Raw genomic sequence first — 19,488 nt, 5'->3', positions numbered from 1 at the left:
GATTTTTAGAGTTCTCCCCAAGGTGCTCTCAGACTAAGTTGAAAGGAAGGTATGAATGTATAGCATCAATATTTGGCTTAAAATTATTATCTTTAGTCTGCTTCTTAAAATGTGATTGTAAATACAGTACCAGTCAAAAGTTTGGACAGACCTACTCATTCAAGGGTTTTTCTTTATTTTTTACTATTTTCTACATTGTAGAATAAGAATCCTGTCTATTTTCTTTTTCAAGTGTACAGTGCCTTTGTAAAGTATTCAGACACCTTGACTTGTTACACATTTTGTTACGTTACAGGCTTATTCTAAAATGGATTTTAAAAATCTATACACAATACTCCATAATGACAAAGGGAAATCAGGTGATTTGGAAAGGCACACACCTGTCTATATAAGGTCCCACAGTTGACAGTGCATGTCAGAGAAAAAAACCAAGGCTTCAGGTCGAATTAATTGTCTGTAGAGCTCAGAGACAAGATTTTGTCGAGGGACAGATCTGGGGAAGGGTACCAAAAAATGTTTGCAAAATTGCAGGTCCTCAAGAAAACAGTGGCCTCTATCATTCTTAAATGGAAGTAGTTTGGAACCACCAAGAGTCGTCCTCGAGCTAGCCGTCCAGCCAAACTGGGCAAACGGGGGAGAAGGGTCTTGGTCAGGGAGGTGACCAAGGACCCGATGATCACTCTAAAAGAGCTCTAGAGTTCCTCTGTGGAGATGGGAGAAACTTCCAGAAGGACAACCATCTCTGCAGCACTCCATCAATCAGGCCTTTACGGTAGAGTGACCAGATGGAAGCCACTCCTCAGTAAAAGGCACATGACAGCCCACTTGGAGTTTTCCGAAAGGCACCTAACGACTCTCAGACCATGCGAAACAAGATTCTCTGGACTGATGAAACCATGATTGAACTCTTTGGCCTGAATGCCAAGCGTCACATCTGGAGGAAACCTCGTACCATTCCTACGATGAAGTATGATGGTGGCAGCATTATGCTGTGGGGATGTTTTTCAGCGGCAGGGACAGGGAGACTAGTCAGGCAAAGATGACCAGAGCAAAATACAGAGAGATCCTTGATGAAAACCTGTTCCAAAGTGCTCAGCACCTCAGACTGGGGTCAAGGTTCACCTTCCAAAAGGACAACGACCCTAAGCACATAGCCAAGACGACGCAGGAGTGGCTTTGGGAGAAGAATCTAAATGTCCTTAAGTGGCCCAGCCAGAGCCCGGACTTGAAACCGATCGAACATCTCTGGAGAGACCTGAAAATAGCTGTGCAGCAACACTCCCCATCCAACCTGACAAAGCTTGAGAGGATCTGCAGAGAAGAATGGGAGAAACTCCCCAAATACAGGTGTGCCAAGCTTGTAGCGTCATACCCAAGAAGACTCGAGGCTGTAATCGCTGCCAAAGGTGCTTCAACAAAGTACTGAGTAAAGGGTCTGAATACTTATGTAAATGTGATATATCCTTTTTTTAACCTGTCTTTGCTTTGTCATTATGGGGTATTGTGTGTGTGTATATTGATGAGAAAAAACAACTATTTAATACATTTTAGAATAAGTCTGTAACCTAACAAAAGTCAGGGGTTTGAATACTTTCCGAAGGCACTATACAGTATGTCCTTAATAAAAGTGGCTATAAATATGCAATACTACATTTTCATTCTGGTCAAATCCCTCATATTACCTCAGACTTTCCGCTCTCCCATTCGGTGAGTCAAATCAAACATGATGATGTATCATTGGCCAGTCCATTTATCATGATATTCTCCAGTCACACCAGAACCCTCAGAGTTGGTTCACATCAAGGAGAATTACACAATCTGCAAAGGCTTCAATAGGGTCGGGGTCAAGAAGACGTACGGCTGTAATTGCTGCCGAAGGTGCTTCAACAAAGTACTGAGTAAATTATCTGAATACTTGCTTATGTAAATGTGATATTTCAGTTTTTTATATTTAGTAAATTAGCAAACATTTCTGAAAACTATTTTTGCCTTTGTCATTTTGGGGTATGGTGTGTGTGTGTAGATTGCTGAGAGGGAAAACCAATTTAATCTACTTTAGAATAAGGCTGTAACCTAACAAAATGTGGAAAAAGTCAAGGGGTCTGAATACTTTCCGTAAGCACTGTACAGTAGTGGCCAAAAGTTTTGAGAATTACACAAATAATAATTTTCACAAAGTCTGCTGCCTCAGATGGTATGATGGCAATTTGCATATACTCCAGAATGTTATGAAGAGTGATCAGATGAATTGCAAATAATTGCAAAGTCCCTCTTTGCCATGCAAATTAACTGAATCCCAAGAAAACATTTCCACAGCTTTCAGCCCTGCCACAAAAGGACCAGCTGACATCATGTCAGTCATTCTCTCTTTAACACAGGTGTGAGTGTTGACGAGGACAAGGCTGGAGATCACTCTGTCATGCTGATTGAGTTCGAATAACAGACTGGAAGCTTCAAAAGGAGGGCGGTGCTCTTCCTCTGTCAACCATGGTTACCTGCAAGGAAACACTTGCTATCATCATTGCTTTGCACAAAAAGTGCTTCACCGGCAAGGATATTGCTGCCAGTAAGATTGCACCTAAATCAACCATTTATCGGATCATCAAGAACTTCAAGGAGGGCGGTTCAATTGTTGTGAAGAAGGCTTCAGGGCACCCAAGAAAGTCCAGCAAGCGTCAGAACGTCTCCTAAAGTTGATTCAGCTGCGGGATCGGGTTACCACCAGTACAGAGCTTGCTCAGGAATGGCAGCAGGCAGGTGTGAGTGCATCTGCACACACAGTGAGGCAAAGACTTTTGGAGGATGGCCTGGTGTCAAGAAGGGCAGCAAAGATGCAACTTCTCTCCAGGAAAATCATCAGGAACAGACTGATATTCTGCAAAAGGTACAGGGATTGGACTGCTGAGGACTGGGGTAAAGTCATTTTCTCTGATGAATCCCCTTTCCGATTGTTTGGGGCATCCGGAAAAAAGCTTGTTCGGAGAAGACAAGGTGGGTGCTGCCATCAGTCCTGTGTCATTCCAACAGTAAAGCATCCTAAGACCATTCATGTGTGGGGTTGCTTCTCAGCCAAGGGAATGGGCTCACTCACAATTTTCCCCAAGAACACAGCCATGAATAAAGAATGGTACAAACACATCCTTGGAGAGCAACTTCTCCCAACCATCCAGGAACAGTTTGGTGACGAACAATGCCTTTTCCAGCATGATGGAGCACCTTGCCATAAGGCAAGAGTGATAACTAAGTTGCTCGGGGAATAAAACATTGATATTTTGGGTCCATAGCCAGGAATCACCCCAGACCTTAATCCCATTGAGAACTTGTTGTCATTCCTCAAGAGGCGGGTGGACAAACAAAAACCCACAGATTCACAGATTCTGACAGATTGGCCACGACTGTACATATACCCTAACAAAGTATCTTATTTCCTCCAACAGAACCTCCAACATGGAAGCTGAGCTTTATGATGTTGCTTATTTGATGCTTTGTCAATGAAACACCGAGCATAAACAAGCCAAGGAATTAGAATGACCTGAGAGAATGTAGTTTATGAACAAAGAGAGAGAGAGAGAGAGAGAGAGAGAGAGAGTCCCAATAAAAAGCCACCCCAAAGTCACTCAACATCTTCCCCATCGTAATACCAACTGAAAAGGTTTCCGACACACACGTTCCAACGTCATATGATCTCGCCAATCGGACAAAAAGAGATCCCTAGTACAATAGTTACTATCTAGAGTTCAGGGTGGATTTATTTCACAATTTGGGTACAATTGCTTTAAATGTCTGCTAGGCATATTCCTGTACATTGGTGGTATTATTCCAGGTCAGAGGATCAATATGGTATGCTCTGGTGCGAAATAGCGCTAAGTCATAATTCACTGTCATGAAGCATACTGTAAGTGATCCCATTTTAAAAGCAGGTAATGAGGTTACAGCGGGACTACATCATAATGTTTTAATTGTCACAGCAGTGTCAGCGCTATAAGTATGGATGAGTAGATTGAAAAATAATGAGTACATTGCCCAAACTTCACTGAAGAGGCTCCAGGCTATTATATTCAAAAGCTCCCCGCTAATCTTTGTAGAAATCTCATTAACTTAAGTGCAGTCTTGCACAACAAATACTGGCAAAGCACGCAAAGTGTTTCATGAATAATCACCACATGTGTTGCAGGGCCCAATACTGTACTTCTTGACTGTATGAATCATGATTTTTTTTCTCCAAGTATATGTCCTACAACGGTTTATTAGGATTCCATCATGCAAAATGGTGAACAAATTTTCAGTGCTCCTAAATGAGACACTGTATGCAGAAATGGTAAGACATGTGAAGTAACAAAACAAAATTAATCCAATCGTGGTAAAAAAATAAATAAAAATACATACAAATATGGTGGAGCAGATGTCCTTTTCTTCTTTATAGTGAAAAATAAAGGGAAATAAAGCACAAAGAGCATTAGCAGCAAATGTTTCAGCTCATGCTATTGTATCACGGGGCTTCCTATGACGGCTTTTATCTGCAGCTGTACTGTTGCCTAGAGGTGCAATTCACTTGGAGTAATTAGCATGCATCCAGTTACCTTAATGGGGGCAGAGATTGTACTGTACTTAACCAGTGAGGCCAGATTTCCTCAACTATCTCCAACGCAGGCAGGGTGAAAGTGGAGAAATAACACAGATAAGGCATACTTTCCAGGTCTATGCCCAAACAATTTGAGCTTCTAATAAATAAAAAAAATCTCCCCAGAAATAAGTCTCACTGTTGCAGCCTGTTATAGACCCCCTTCAGCTCCCAGCTGTGCCCTGGACACCATATGTGAATTGATTCCCCCCATCTATCTTCAGAGTTCGTTCTGTTTGGTGGGATATGCTTAACACCCCGGCCGTCCTACAATCTAAGCTAGATGCCCTCAATCTCACACAAATCAAGGAACCCATCAGGTACAACCCTAAATCCGTAAACATGGGCACCCTCATAGACATTATCCTGACCAACTTTCCCTCCAAATACACTTCTGCTGTTTTCAATCAGGATCTCAGTGATCACTGCCTCATTGCCTGTATCCGCGATGGGTCCGCGGTCAAACGAACACCCCTCATCACTGTCAAATGCTCCCTAAAACACTTCTGCAAGCAGGCCTTTCTAATCGACCTTGCCGGGCTTCCTGGAAGGATATTGACCTCATCCCGTCAGTTGAGAATGCCTGGTTGTTCTTTAAAAGTAATTTCCTCACCACCTTAAATAAGCATGCCCCTTTCAAAAAATGTAGAATTAAGAACAGATATAGCCCTTGGTTCACTCCAGACCTGACTGCCCTTGACCAGCACAAAAACATCCTGTGGCGTACTGCACAAGCATCGAATAGTATCCACGATATGCAACTTTTCAGGGAAGTCAGGAACCAATACCCACAGTCAGTTAGGAAAGCAAAGGCTATCTTTTTCAAACAGAAATTTGCATCCTGTAGCTCTAACTCCAAAATGTTCTGGGACACTGTAAAGTCCATGGAGAATAAGAGCACCTCCTCCTAGGAAACATTGTCACCACCGATAAATCCACAATAATAGAGAATTTCAATAAGCATTTCTCTACGGCTGACCATGCTTTCCTCCTGGCTACCCCAACTCCGACCAACAGCTCCACACCCCTCACAGCTACTTGCCCAAGTCTCCCCATCTTCTCCTTCACCCAAATCCAGATAGCAGATGTTCTGAAAGAGTTGCAAAACCTGGACCCGTGCAAATCAGCTGGGCTAGACAATCTGGACCTTATCCTTCTAAAATGATCCGCCACCATTGTTGCAACCTCTATTACTAGTCTGTTTAACCTCTATTTCGTATCGTCCGAGATTCCCAAAGTTTGAAAAGCTGCTGCTGTCATCCCCCTCTTCAAAGAGGGAGACACTCTAGACCCAAACTGTTACAGACCTATATCCATCCTGCCATGCCTTTCTAAAGTCTTTTAAAGCCAAGTTAACAAACTGATCACTGAACATTTCGAATCCAACGTACCTTCTCCGCTGTGCAATCTGGTTTCCGAGCTGGTCACGGGTGCACCTCAGCCATGCTCACATGCTCAAGGTACTAAACGATATCATAACCGCCATCGATAAAAGACAGTACTGTACAGCCGTCTTCATCGACCTGGCCAAGGCTTTCGACTACGTCAATCAACGTATTCTTATCGGCAGACTCAACAGCCTTGGCTTCTTCTCAAATGACTGCCTCGCCTGGTTCACCAACTACTTCTCAGATAGAGTTCAGTGTGTCAAATTGGAGGGCCTGTTGTCCGGACCTCTGGCAATCTCTGTGAGGGTACCACAGGGTTCAATTCTCGGTCCGACTCTTTCCTCTGTATATATCAATGATGTTGCTTTTGCTGCGGGTGATTCCTTGATCCAGCTCTATGCAGACGACACCATTCTGTATACATCTGGCCCTTCTTTGGACACTGGGTTAACAAACCTCCAAACAAGCTTCAATGCCATACAACACTCCTTCCGTGGCCTCCAATTGCTCTTAAAACACTAGCAAAACTAAATGCATGCTCTTCAACCAATCACTGACCGCACCTGCCCGCCCGACTAGCATCACTACTCTGGACGGATCTGACATAGAATATGTGGATAACTACAAATACCTGGGTGTCTGGCTAGACTGCAAACTCTCCTTCCAGACTCATATCAAACATCTCCAATCGAAAATCAAATCAAGAGTCGGCTTTCTATTCCGCAACAAAGCCTCCTTCACTCACGCCGCCAAGCTTACCCTAGTAAAACTGACTATCCTTCCGATCCTCGACTTCAGCGATGTCATCTACAAAATGGCTTCCAACACTCTACTCAGCAAACTGGATGCAGTCTATCACAGTGCCATCCGTTTTGTCACTAAAGCACCTTATACCACCCACCACTGCGACCTGTATGCTCTAGTCGGCTGGCCCTCGTTACATATTCGTCGCCAGACCCACTGGCTCCAGGTCATCTACAAGTCCATGCTAGGTAAAGCTCCGCCTTATCTCAGTTCACTGGTCACGATGGCAACACCCATCCGTAGCACGCGCTCCAGCAGGTGTATCTCACTGATCATCCCTAAAGCCAACACCTCATTTGGCCGCCTTTCGTTCCAGTACTCTGCTGCCTGTGACTGGAACGAATTGCAAAATCGCTGAAGTTGGAGACTTTTATCTCCCTCACCAACTTCAAACATCAGCTATCTGAGCAGCTAACCGATCGCTGCTGCTGTACATAGTCTATTGGTAAATAGCCCACCCATTTTCACCTACCTCATCCCCATACTGTTTTTATTTATTTACTTGCTCTTTTGCACACCAATATCTCTACCTGTACATGACCATCTGATCATTTATCACTCCAGTGTTAATCTGCAAAATTGTAATTATTCGCCTACCTCCTCATGCCTTTTGCACACATTGTATATAGACTCCCCCCTTTGTTTTCTACTGTGTTATTGACTTGTTAATTGTTTATTCCATGTGTAACTCTGTGTTGTCTGCTCACACTGCTATGCTTTATCTTGGCCAGGTCGCAGTTGCAAATGAGAACTTGTTCTCAACTGGCCTACCTGGTTAAATAAAGGTGAAATAAAAAAAATAAATAAAAAAAATCTAGCAATTCAGTGTTAATTCGCTAAATTGTAATTACCTCGCTACTATGGCCTATTTATTGCCTTAGTTCCTTACTCCATTTGCACACACTGTATATAGATTTTTCTATTGCGTTATTGACTGTACTTTTGTTGATCCTATGTGTAACTGTGTTTTTTTGGCGCACTGCTTTGCTTTATCTTGGTCAGGTCGCAGTTGTAAATGAGAACTTGTTCTCAACTGGCCTACCTGGTTAAATAAAGGTGAAATAAAATACAAAATAAAAAAGGCATAAATATGCCTCCTGTTCCAATGTGTCTAACTTTAAAATGTTATTTTACTAAATCCCTCTCCTGATGTGTTTGTATGTCAGCTAAATAAAAACGTAATACATTTGTAATTGTCTCATTCTGAATTCATGGCCCTTATTTATGGGATAACAGTACATTGAAATTGGTGTCCACGAAATTGTGCATAACATGAATATTAGTCAATGCCTAACTTTACAATTGTACTTCACATCGTACACAGAAACTAAATGAGCAAAAAAAGGTTAAATTCCCAATTCATCTTTTTAGGCCACAAATGCTCAACAATGGTAGTAGAGAATTGGAAGGGCAAATTTGGACAAATGTATGGTTAAATTCAATATATTTAAATATACTTTACTCACTGCTTTAGGTGCAAGTGGGCTATTATTGACTGTAGTGATAGACAGAGTAGGCCTACTTGTGATTTTGCCTGGCTGGTTATAGTCTCTCATATCATTATCCAGTGAAACTCTGCAACCAGCTTACAATAAGAGGAGATATTACAGTAGAAACTGCATTCATACCCCAAATACATGACTTGAAGCCTTGATATGATGAAGCTTAGCAGCACCTGCTTTGTGAACTGTGTCAAAAGTTAAGATGCAATGAAACTAGGCTAGCAATAAATTAATATGGAGCAACATCCCTGGCTATTGTTGATCAAAAACAACATTGCTTTCTGACGATAACTCTTTGATTTCAGATTTGCATGTATTTCAGACTCTCTTCATGCTTCCAATTGGCCACCCTCCCATTTGATACACTCCAATTCTGGTTTCACATGCAGACCTCTGAGTTCGAGAGCCGGATCTCATTTATTAATGTCCGCCCATGAGATCTAGGCTTGGCTGGCAGCTGGTCAGTGCATCGCCAGTTTGCTGAATGCCAGACTTTCTGGGCTTCTTCCCCCCCCCCCTTAAAAAGTTAGCATCTGAAAAGGCAGCATCAGTGCTACAGTAGGACTACGCTTTTTGCATTTCAAAGTGGCGGAACTGTGCTTTGGAAGGGCCTGGGGACACGCAGAGCTCAGATTGACATCCACACTTCTCTCTCCGCTGGATTAGCCAGCTCTATATTAGCATGACCCGGGGAGCTGCACCTTGCATTGAAGAGTGCTCCCGTTTTTTAGGACACGACTTCGGAACCCCCTGGAGGACAGTATTTGAGGGGGGAAAGTCTCTCACGATGTTCTTAAAATGTCAAATGTATACAGGTAGAGGAAAGACCTTGTAATTTCTCTGACATGCTAGTTTGAGTGTGTGTATCTCTGTGTATGCGTGTGTGTGTGTGAGTGTGTGTATGTCTGTGTATGCGTGTGTGTTTGAGTGTGTGTATGTCTGTGTATGCGTGTGTGTATGAGTGTGTGTATGTCTGTGTATGCGTGTGTGTGTGAGTGTGTCCAATAAACTGCCCCATAAACTGTAGATTTGACAATTGTCCAACAGGTCATTTAGTCATGTTCATTGGATCAGATAATGATAGAAATTGTGTAAGCCATGCTGTCAATAAATGATTTACCAGAGTAGCACTCTCTTTGAAGGACTTGTATTCATGCATTTATGGTAAGGAGTCAGGTGCCTGCCTGTGTGTAAAGCATACATGTGTTTTACAAATGTATTTATGAATGCATGTATACTGAGTATACCAAACATTGTGAACACCTTAGTAATATTGAGTTGCACCCCCTTTTGCCTTCAGAACAGCCTCAATTTGCCAGGGCATGGACTCTACAAGTTGGCAAAAGTGTGTTGATTCCAATGCTTCCCACAGTTGTGTCAAGTTCTCTGGATGTCCTTTGGGTGGTGGACCATTCTTGATACACACGGGAAACTGTTGAGCGGGAAAAATCTAGCAGCGTTGCAGTTCTTGCCTGGCCCCTACTATCCCGTTCAAAGGCACTAACATTATTTGTCTTGCCCATTCACCCTCTGAATAGCACACATACACAATCCATGTCTCAATTGTCTCAAGGCTTAAAAATCATTATTTAACCTGTCTCCTCCCCTTCATCCACACTGACTGAAGTGCATGTAAAAAGTGACATCAATAAGGGGTCATAGCTTTCACCTGGATTCACCTGGTCAGTCTGTCGTGGAAAGACAAGTGTTCTTAATGTTTTGTATACTCAGGGTACATCAGTCACTGCACTATGGGGTGAAATGCAGCATTATAAACACATTCCTAATGGATTATAGAGAGATAATTCACAGAAAATGTTGCCTATGTATGAAACATTTAGTTTGTATGTATTGGTTTAGCAACATGCTCCGGGAGTCAATTTGATGCTCACAACATACTCCGAGCCATCAGCTAACTGATAGCTGGTTCCTCTGAGAGACAGTTGACCCTTAGATTTCAGGAAGGTGATGTCACAGTGCGTTAACTAGTTTGCCTCCGCTTGATCAGCGATGTCTTAGAGCAGGTATTCTCAAACTGGGGTATGCCAAAGCATTTTTAATTGTTCATTTTTTTCACATTTTCAAACAGTCCATTTATATTTTCCAATGGTGCTATACATTTGGGTGAGTTTTTTTCTCTCGCATGAGTAGCCTCGTTTCACTGTCAAAAATAAATTATACCATCTAGTGTTCAGCAAAATAACAACACAATGTCAAATACAGGTAGCCTAGTCAAATAATTAACATCCAATCACATTAACCACATTACTCTCTCGTGGGAATTCCACTAACGGTCCGTATGTAGCCAAACGTAGCTGCTGCTCATGTTGGTATCTGTACTGATGGCGCAAAAGCTATGACAGGGTAACGCGCGTGCAAGCAGTTGTTCCCGACGACACTTGAGTACATTGCAGCATTCACCGAGAGGCTCTAGCTGCCAAGGGAATGCCTGACAGCTTGAAAGATATTTTGGACACTACAGTGAAAATGGTTAACTTCGTTAAAGCAAGGCCCCTGAACTCTTGTGTATTTCCTGCACTATGCAATGTTATGGGCAGCGACCATGTAACGCTTTCATAACATACAGAAGTGCGCTGGTTATCAAGGGGCAAAGTATTGACAAGTTTTTAAAAATTGAGAGACGAGCTTAAAGTTTTCTTTACTGACCATAATTTTCACTTTTCACGACTGGCCTGTCTGGGTGATGTTTTTTCTTCCCTGTATGATCTGAATCTAGGATTACAGGGACTCTCAGAAACTATATTCAATATGTGGGACATAATTGAGGCTATGATTAAGAAGTTGGAGCTCTTCTCTTTTTGTGTGCAAATGAACTCAAGCTTACGGACAATGTAAAATGTGATATAGCGAAGCACCTGAGTGAGTTGGGTACGCAATTACACAGGTACTTTCCCGAAATGGATGACACAAACAACTGGATTCGTTATCCCTTTCATGCTCTGCCTCCAGTCCACTTTCCAATATCTGAACAAGAGAGCCTCATCGAAATTGCAACAAGCGGTTCTGTGAAAATGGAATTTATTCAGAAGCCACTGCCAGATTTCTGGATTGAGCTGTGCTCAGAGTATCCTGCCTTGGCAAAATGCGCTGTTAGTACACTAATGCCCTTTGCAACCACGTACCCACTGTATGTGAGAGTGGATTCTCGGCCCTCACTAGCATGAACACTAAATACAGGCACAGACTGTGTGTGGAAAATTATTTAAGACCGAGATTCTCTCCAAAACAATCCAACATTGCAGAGTTACATGCATCCTTTCAAGCACACCCTTCTCATTGACCTGTGCTGAGTTATTCACAATTTTAGATGAACAAATAAGGTTTTATATGTAAGATGGTTAAATAAAGAGCAAAATTATTGATTATTATTATATTATTACTTGTACCCTGATCCTATAATAGCTCTTTGTCACTTCCCACGAGCCAGGTTGTGACAAACTCACACTCATTCTTATGTTTAATAAATGTATTGTATTGTATAGTGTGTGTGTGTGGCAGGTTTACAATGATGGCAAAAAACAACATTTGAGAGTGTGCTGACCCTTGTGCTAGAGGGGGTACACAGCTGGAGGTTGAATGTTTGAAGGGGTACGGGACTATAAAAAGGACCTTATGGGACAGGCATCACAGTAGCTTCAAAGTCGACAGATTTGTTTAGATCTTCCAGAAACAAATGTGTGGCTTGGTTGAATCTGAGTGACAGCTCAGTTGTCTCCTGAGACACACAGTATCTCTATATTTGACATCCCTAATGAACCGGTGTCCTATGATGACATCCCTAAGTTTCCAACTTGCAGTGTTGTGATTGTACTGATTGACAGAGCCAGACTCGGCTACGCAAGCCCACTCCTCGCCGTCTCCATCTTTAACGAGTCTGCCTTGATTAGGGCTCCATGGGACATCAGTCTCTCAGTGGTCTAGATATGATGTATCAGACAGTGACACTTCAATGGGGAAACTAGATGAATAATAGTGGGTAATTATTTCCCATCCCTGGCTGTGTGGCTGTGTGGCGTCTTCCTCCTGGCCGTCGAGGTAGTCGAGAAGTGACTATCACTATCGCAATATTCTCACGGTGTACAGATATTGCAAGAGCAGTGTGCGAGTGTATGACTCGAAGCACTTCTCTGATGGATTCTGGGAAGCTATAGAGCCTACTGTAAGCCAGTCACTAACAATCTCTTCAATAGCATCACAATCGTTTGACCGTGGGGATCCATCCATAAGACTCAGTTATGTTGAAAGTCTTGGTCATCCCAAAAGTTAAGTTCTAATGACTATACAATAACAAATAGAAAAACGATGACTCTGCCCATCTAACCAACTTATGCACGGCCCATGCCAGAGTCACTTCCTTGAATGTCATTTCAAGGGACTTTGTACCTCTGAGTGTTGCCTAAAGGGACCGTTTCACCGGGTTTGAAGTGTAATAGTGTTTATTATTGGATGCATTAGAGGTGTCCCACCACTCCCATTGATTTACACTAAAAAAAGCTAATTCTAAGTGTGGATAAGCCTAGCATATTTGGTGGCTGACACACTATAGATTACTTACACAGTATCAATACAATACAATCAATACAATAAGAGCTATCCCTTTAAACTTGTAAAAATGGGGGTTTTGAAAAGTGCCATGAAAACCAAATGAAATCTAATTGAATTTTTAACTGCCCCATTGTGCTCTGTCTAACAAGGCCAACTAGGATGTAAAATATATAAGTATATCCTCAAGGACGTGGCCTCTTTTCAACGCATTCATCGAATAAACCTTTCATTTATCATTTATCATCAATTTGAAAATTAAGTTTTGAGCACAGGCAAAGCTGATTAGAATAGCCACCAGTGTGTGATTTTCTACCAGCGTTGTAGGCCAGAAGACTCAATAGAAATGAATCAGAGAGCAAAAAAATGTGATCTGGTCTGACACAGTATAACCCCTGATCCAATCCCCCAGTCAGTCAAAAACAGTGCTCCCTTTGATCTAGAACACTTTGAACATTCTGTCGGCCTTACACTTTTATGTGAAAAAACCTCTAGGAGGAGGCCGCTGAGATGAAATGCTTATGCAAAACATGCCACCAGTGCGTTCGTTCAACTTTCCTTTTTTTTTTTTTTTTTTTTTTTTTTTTTTATACATTTAGTCGAAAGGAAGGAAGTTGAGGAGGGGTGGTGTTGGGAATTGTGAAAGTGGAGCGAAGAGAAGACAACATGCATATGCAGAGTATGCCCTAAAGCGTGCCCACTGGACTTGCTGTTCCTTGACTATGCATATGCTTTTACTGGGAACAATACAGTGCTGATGATAACACAGCCAGCCCATGTTCCAGTGCATAATCTCAGCCTTACAGCTGATGCCAAGCCTGCCTGCAGAATGTCAAAAACAGACATGAGCGTTTGTACTCACAGCTAGATCATTAGTAGGCTGCTTTCATGTTGGCTGTTAAACAGTCAGAAGCTCCACAGTCAGAAGAAGCATGTATTCTTGTTTGTGCACAATGTAAAATACAAACGCTCACATATTGTAGGAAGAGGGATTATATGGCAACTTTTATAGGACTAGTAAAAATTAATTTTGGGTCGGCTCAAGTAATGACAATGAAACACAATTCATTTGGATTTTTTTCTATCCATGTCTTCAAAGGGACTCATGCATGTGAATAAATTAATGCATTGTTTTCAGTCTTTCGGGATTTATTTAGAGTTTTCCTCCCATCCTTTCACCTCTCCGTATTTGTAGATCCGTTGTTTAAGTAATATACAGTACCAGTCAAAAGTTTCGACACACCTACTCATTCTAGGGGTTTTCTTTATTTTTACTATTTTCTACATTGTAGAATAATAGTGAAGACATCAAAACTATGAAATAACACATGGAATCATAAACAAATCTAAATATATTTGAGATTCTTCAAAGTAGCCACCTTTTGCCTTGATGACAGCTTTGCACACTCTTGGCATTCTCTCAACCAGCTTCACCTGGATTTAAACATTTTTTAAATTGAACCTTTATTTAACTAGGCAAGTCAGTTAAGAACACATTTTTATTTACAATGACGGCCTACACCGGCCAAACCCGGACAGCGCTGGGCCAATTGTACGCCGCCCTATGGGACTCCCCAATGAATTCCAGGTGACTACAATACCTCATGAAGCTGGTTGAGAGAATGCCAAGAGTGTGCAAAGCTGTCATCAAGACAAAGAGTGGCTACTTTGAAGAATCTCGAATATATTTTGATTTGTTTAAACTTATTTCATAGTTTTGACGTCTTCACATAAAGAAAAAGCCTGGAATGAGTAGGTGTGTCCAAACTTTTGACTGGTACTGTATGTCAAACCCATCAACTCCGAATTGTCCTTATGCACCTGTCTGTTTTTTCCCCCTCTACACCTGTCTGTTTTTAGTTTCCATATACTTTCTGTAATCAAACTTTCTGTAATCAGAATTACAGCACTGTTCAGCCACATCAGGACTTTGGGTGGTACTCTATCAAACACCAGTCGATATACTGATTGAATGGCAGATTGATTAGAGGCAAAAACAAGTCAGGCCCCATTTGTGGTTACTGAGAGCAGCATAGTTAATGCTGTGTGGGAAAGCTATAACCTGGCTAGATAAATAATAAGAACAGGAAAAAGTGTGCATACTCAATAATATATGCGTGAATAGCCTACCAGACATTCACAACAACATCACTTTTTTTTTTACGGCTAAAGGGCAAACATGATGCATTTGTCCACATGGAAATAATGTCGGGATCAATTGCTGTAAACACTTTTAATCAAATATGTTTTCACCAATGTCAACAAATATTAATACTAAAATTAATTAGATGAATTAATCCCATACTTGTTCACAATGTATCATCAAGTAGTGCAACACAATATCTGCAGTGTAAAGGACATTATACAGTATCACTATCCGCCATGTCTTTATTTGTAATCAGAGTTGTACAGTAGCTTCATTTTGGAGTGCACAAAGGTCTTTGGATTGCAATTCAGTGAGCTCCCAGTGCTAAGCCCCACACCACAACACAAATGATTCAATTATTTTTTCTACAACCAGTGCTGTCTCCCCGGGAGATACAACTGACAATAGCTGAATCATCAGGAAATGCCTGTAAAGGACCCATCCTCATTAGGTCTAAAGACTATAATGTATCCATAGATAGCGCGAACAGAGGGATAAAGCAACACTATGTACAATGCATGGAGCTCATTCCTCTGCTCTACAAACCCCTCGCTCAATGAGTTGTTGTTCTCTAACCTTGTAGCTAATGAATGGACATACATCTCTAACACTTGGGGCTTGAATTTAATAGCGCTACATGTTATAGAAATGACAACAACAAGTATTTAGCGGCAATGTCACAGTTTGCTGAATAACATTAACAATTTTCATAACTTGATTTCATTACACTGCTCACCCTTTCTTGACCTGTGAAAACATAGCTGCTCTGAAACATTACTGCCAATCCTGTTTTCAAGATGAACTGTTCAATAACATATGAAGTGCAGTATCAAAATTGCAGTGGTATCGTCCTACTGTAATATAATATAAGGCAGTGGATGTTCAGTAATAGTCTCTTAGAGAGGGGGTAGTTCAAATTAAAGCTGGCTGGATAATTCTAATGTCATTGATAATGAAATTATCTCAGATTTGCTATTTGGCCATGGCACTCCTGTGAATTGAGATGCACAGATTGTTTTTCCCCATGCAGTGACATCAATCATTATTTTGCTCTAGTGGACAGCAGTGCCCTTGCCCTATCCATATGTCTGTGTGTTTGTTGGTCAACATCTCCCCATGGTATTGCTTTCCAACTTCCCCAGATGTTTTTCAGCTTGTGTTTGCTCGTCCTGTTTATTGTGCTGCACGACACACCATCAGCATTAAAACCCCATCTGGCTTCTTGGGCACCAGGAGGAGAGATAGCAGGGATTCTTTAACATGTCTTTGAAGATATAGGTCTCACTGTTACTGTAGATCGTCTTTTTGATATTTTTACATCCTCCTCTTGAGCTTGGTAAATGAACGAGGATGAGTGTCAATTTGAAACAAACCTGTGGATTCTGCAATGTGTGTGTCTATGGATGTGCTTGTCTGTGCTATTTTTCATCCTATAGCTGTTCTCCATATTATTTTGAAATCGTGAACCAACATGTTTTCAGTACTTTTATTTCCCTGAATGATCAAAGCTTGTTTTCTAATGCCCTCGGCTCTCTGCAGCAGAAATATAGTGAGCAATATTTTTGGAACATCAAATCACAATAAAATCGCAGTGTCGAATCGCAATACATATAGAATCGCAATGCTTCTAGAATCGTGAGAATCACAATGCTCATAGAATTGTGAGAATCGCAACACATATTGAGTCGGCACCTAAGTATCGTGATAATACCGTATCGTGAGGTCCCTGGCAATTCTCAGCCCCAATGGTCACGTGTGTGTTAGGCAATACATACAGCAAGCAGAACCTTTAATGCCACTGTTGAGTCCATACCAACGTCACTGAGCCACACAACTGAACTAACCAGGCCTTTCTGAGAAAATGCAGTCTTTCCCATCATTGCAATGTCCTGGATGTAGCAACCAATCCCCCCCCCCCAGTCATTGTACAGACACAAGCCCCAAAAGCATCATCTCTAGACAGACGCAGAAACTCTAGCTCTCTAGCACTGGATCCCAAATAATGATGTGAGGATGTTGTGTGAGAGAGAAAAGGCAGTGTGTAAAGGGAAGATGAAAGAGAAGAGAGGCTATATAGAACACACTGGAAGAGAGCTCAGAGAAAACAGAGAAGAGGAGAGAGGTCTATCCTTGGGCGATAAGAAAAAGTGCAAGAGGAGGAAGAGAGTGAGTAAAAGTGGAGAAAAGAGAAGAAAGGCTGTTCGTGTTAAATGCCGTAGAATATCCTTTGTGGAACCTGGCACTTCAAAATTTGAAACAGTAAAATTGCTTGGAAAGAGGCACATAATTAAAGAAAGAAGCCATCCCAAATTAGTCTTGTGCCTCATTTTTTTGGTACAGTAGCTTGTTTTCTGCACATAATGGAAAACAACCCTTTATGCCTTTACCTTTCTAATGCCAATCATTCCCTGCTACTCAATTTACGTCCTTTGAGCAAGTGAGGTCATTCTGAAGTAAAAGGTTGGCAGACCATGGTGCCACTCTCCCCCGGCCCCAGCCGAGTCCTATTCCCAGATTTATGACTCAAAACCCTCCTATCCAATTCTGATGGCAGCAAATATATTTTGCCTAATGCCTGATGTTTCTCCTCGCTGATAGTGTTCTGCATTTGATGTCAGTGGGTGTAAATCTTTTTGCACAGGAGATAGCAGCAGACAAAGGAGACAGCTGCCAGTCTGAGCCCCTTCCTGCCGAGTGCTAGTCTCAAACAGAGAGCAGCCAGCTCTCTTCTACTCCAAACCTCCTTTTGTTCAAAGCAGGGAATGCAAGGAGAGACGGATGCTATCATACTATTGCAGGCACACTCCCTTACTGGCTAATCAGGTACCCAAAGAACAAGCGAGGAGGGGGCATGAGAGCCTCCCCCCAAGAAGACATAATTGTAAATATTTCACTCTTCATGGAAAGTTGGGAAATGTTGTCATATTGGCTCTGCAGCCTGCTGGGTTAGGAACAACGGCAGTGAGTGATGGGTGATACATGTGAAGACTAATCCGTTTATCCGGCGTGGTGCATGTCATAGGATTCCATTAAGGTTTCATTGTGTCCCCATAACATCCTGTGGTAAAGAGTTCTACTGTAATGGAATGCATTTCATGTCAGGTGATAATGGTTCAGTAGCTTGAGAACAACTGACCCTTAGCTAAGCCCCTCCCCAGAATTTGGGGCAACTAAACTGTCGCTAACCAAGCTTGTGTCCAACACATTCGGACAAACTCTAGTGTCAAACACATGAAAACCAATGAGGGCAATGGCAAAAACAGAGTTTTTTTTATTTAAACGCAAAATAAGTTAACAGTGCACCAGGGGTACTTGTGATTGTGATTCCTGAAATGCAGAGCCTACTGATGGAGTTTATTTTAGCAATTCACCCTTCGGTGGTTAGCAGAAAGTGAATTGTTACTCAATGTACAGTATATGAACAACAGGGACCTCACGTTACTTACCTGTAATTATGGTACATTGTAATGATACATAATTATGCTCCTTTCAATTCAGTTACATGGTAATTGCATGGTTAAATGGTAGGACGGCTTTAACCCACTTATTTGTTTGCTAATTGCCTATGCTTTGCATACAAGCGTAAGTTGTGTTTTCCATGGCCAACATGTTTCAAAAACATTTAGATAACATCATATGCTGTTAAATATATATTAGCAGAAAGTATCCCTTCAAACGCAAATCATTAATATTTTCCTCTGCTCCGGCACTGAGGGATTTAGTTAGCACTGACCTTGACCACCACTGTAAATTGAGAACATTTGCATTTCATTTCCAAGACACCTCAAACTTCTTTGCAAACGCATGAGGATTTCTGGATTATATTAAAGAGTTGGAAAAGATTAAAAGCCTACTTTATCACAAATCCACGCTCCCAATTATCCCCCTCAAAGGTTTGACCTAACCCTGACACATTTGATTAACCTTGGGTATTTAAACTATGTTTTATGTTACCTGGGGTATCTAAGGTCCCTTGTTATTGGGCCGTATTTCCGCTTAGACCGATTTGTTTTATAGGCAGCTTAAATTGATTGTTGTGGTCACATTTAAAGGGCAGTGCTTAATTCAGCAATTCCTCTACAAACCTTGAAGGGTGAATTTGCCCTGTTTACATTACTAGGCTTTTATTAGAGTGACATTGTGTAATGAAATTAATCCTACCCAAGCTATGGGGTCAATTACATGAAATTTAAACGTGGCCTCCAAAGTGAGTAGGCAATAGCAGGCAGCCTTGGCTTAGCCAGCATGGGTCATAGGCCTAAAGCATAGTGAGAGGTATTGGCACATTCATTTCCTTCTTGTTGCATTATTGATCTAACCAGGAGTGGGAGAGCCATGGACATACTACAGGCTGAGCCAGGTACATGCTACCCATATATTGACTGTTTCTTACATAGTGCTTAAAGGGGCAGTGCAGTTAAAAATGATATATATACCCTACCGTTCAAAAGTTTGGGGTCACTT

The 19,488-nt window shown here is 41.7% G+C and overlaps 1 protein-coding gene across 3 annotated transcripts in view; it reads right to left on the bottom strand.

The window, feature by feature from the left end:
- Positions 1-19,488, bottom strand: part of LOC112265192 (limbic system-associated membrane protein) — a 1,166,314-nt gene that overhangs the window by 162,521 nt on the left and 984,305 nt on the right. The gene's annotated exons all lie outside the window — the stretch shown is intronic.

Source organism: Oncorhynchus tshawytscha, linkage group LG13, assembly GCF_018296145.1.
Source record: "Oncorhynchus tshawytscha isolate Ot180627B linkage group LG13, Otsh_v2.0, whole genome shotgun sequence".
Lineage (NCBI taxonomy): Eukaryota > Metazoa > Chordata > Actinopteri > Salmoniformes > Salmonidae > Oncorhynchus > Oncorhynchus tshawytscha.
The sequence above is the reverse complement of the archived record's forward strand: the minus strand, read 5'-3'. Positions and strand labels throughout refer to the sequence as shown.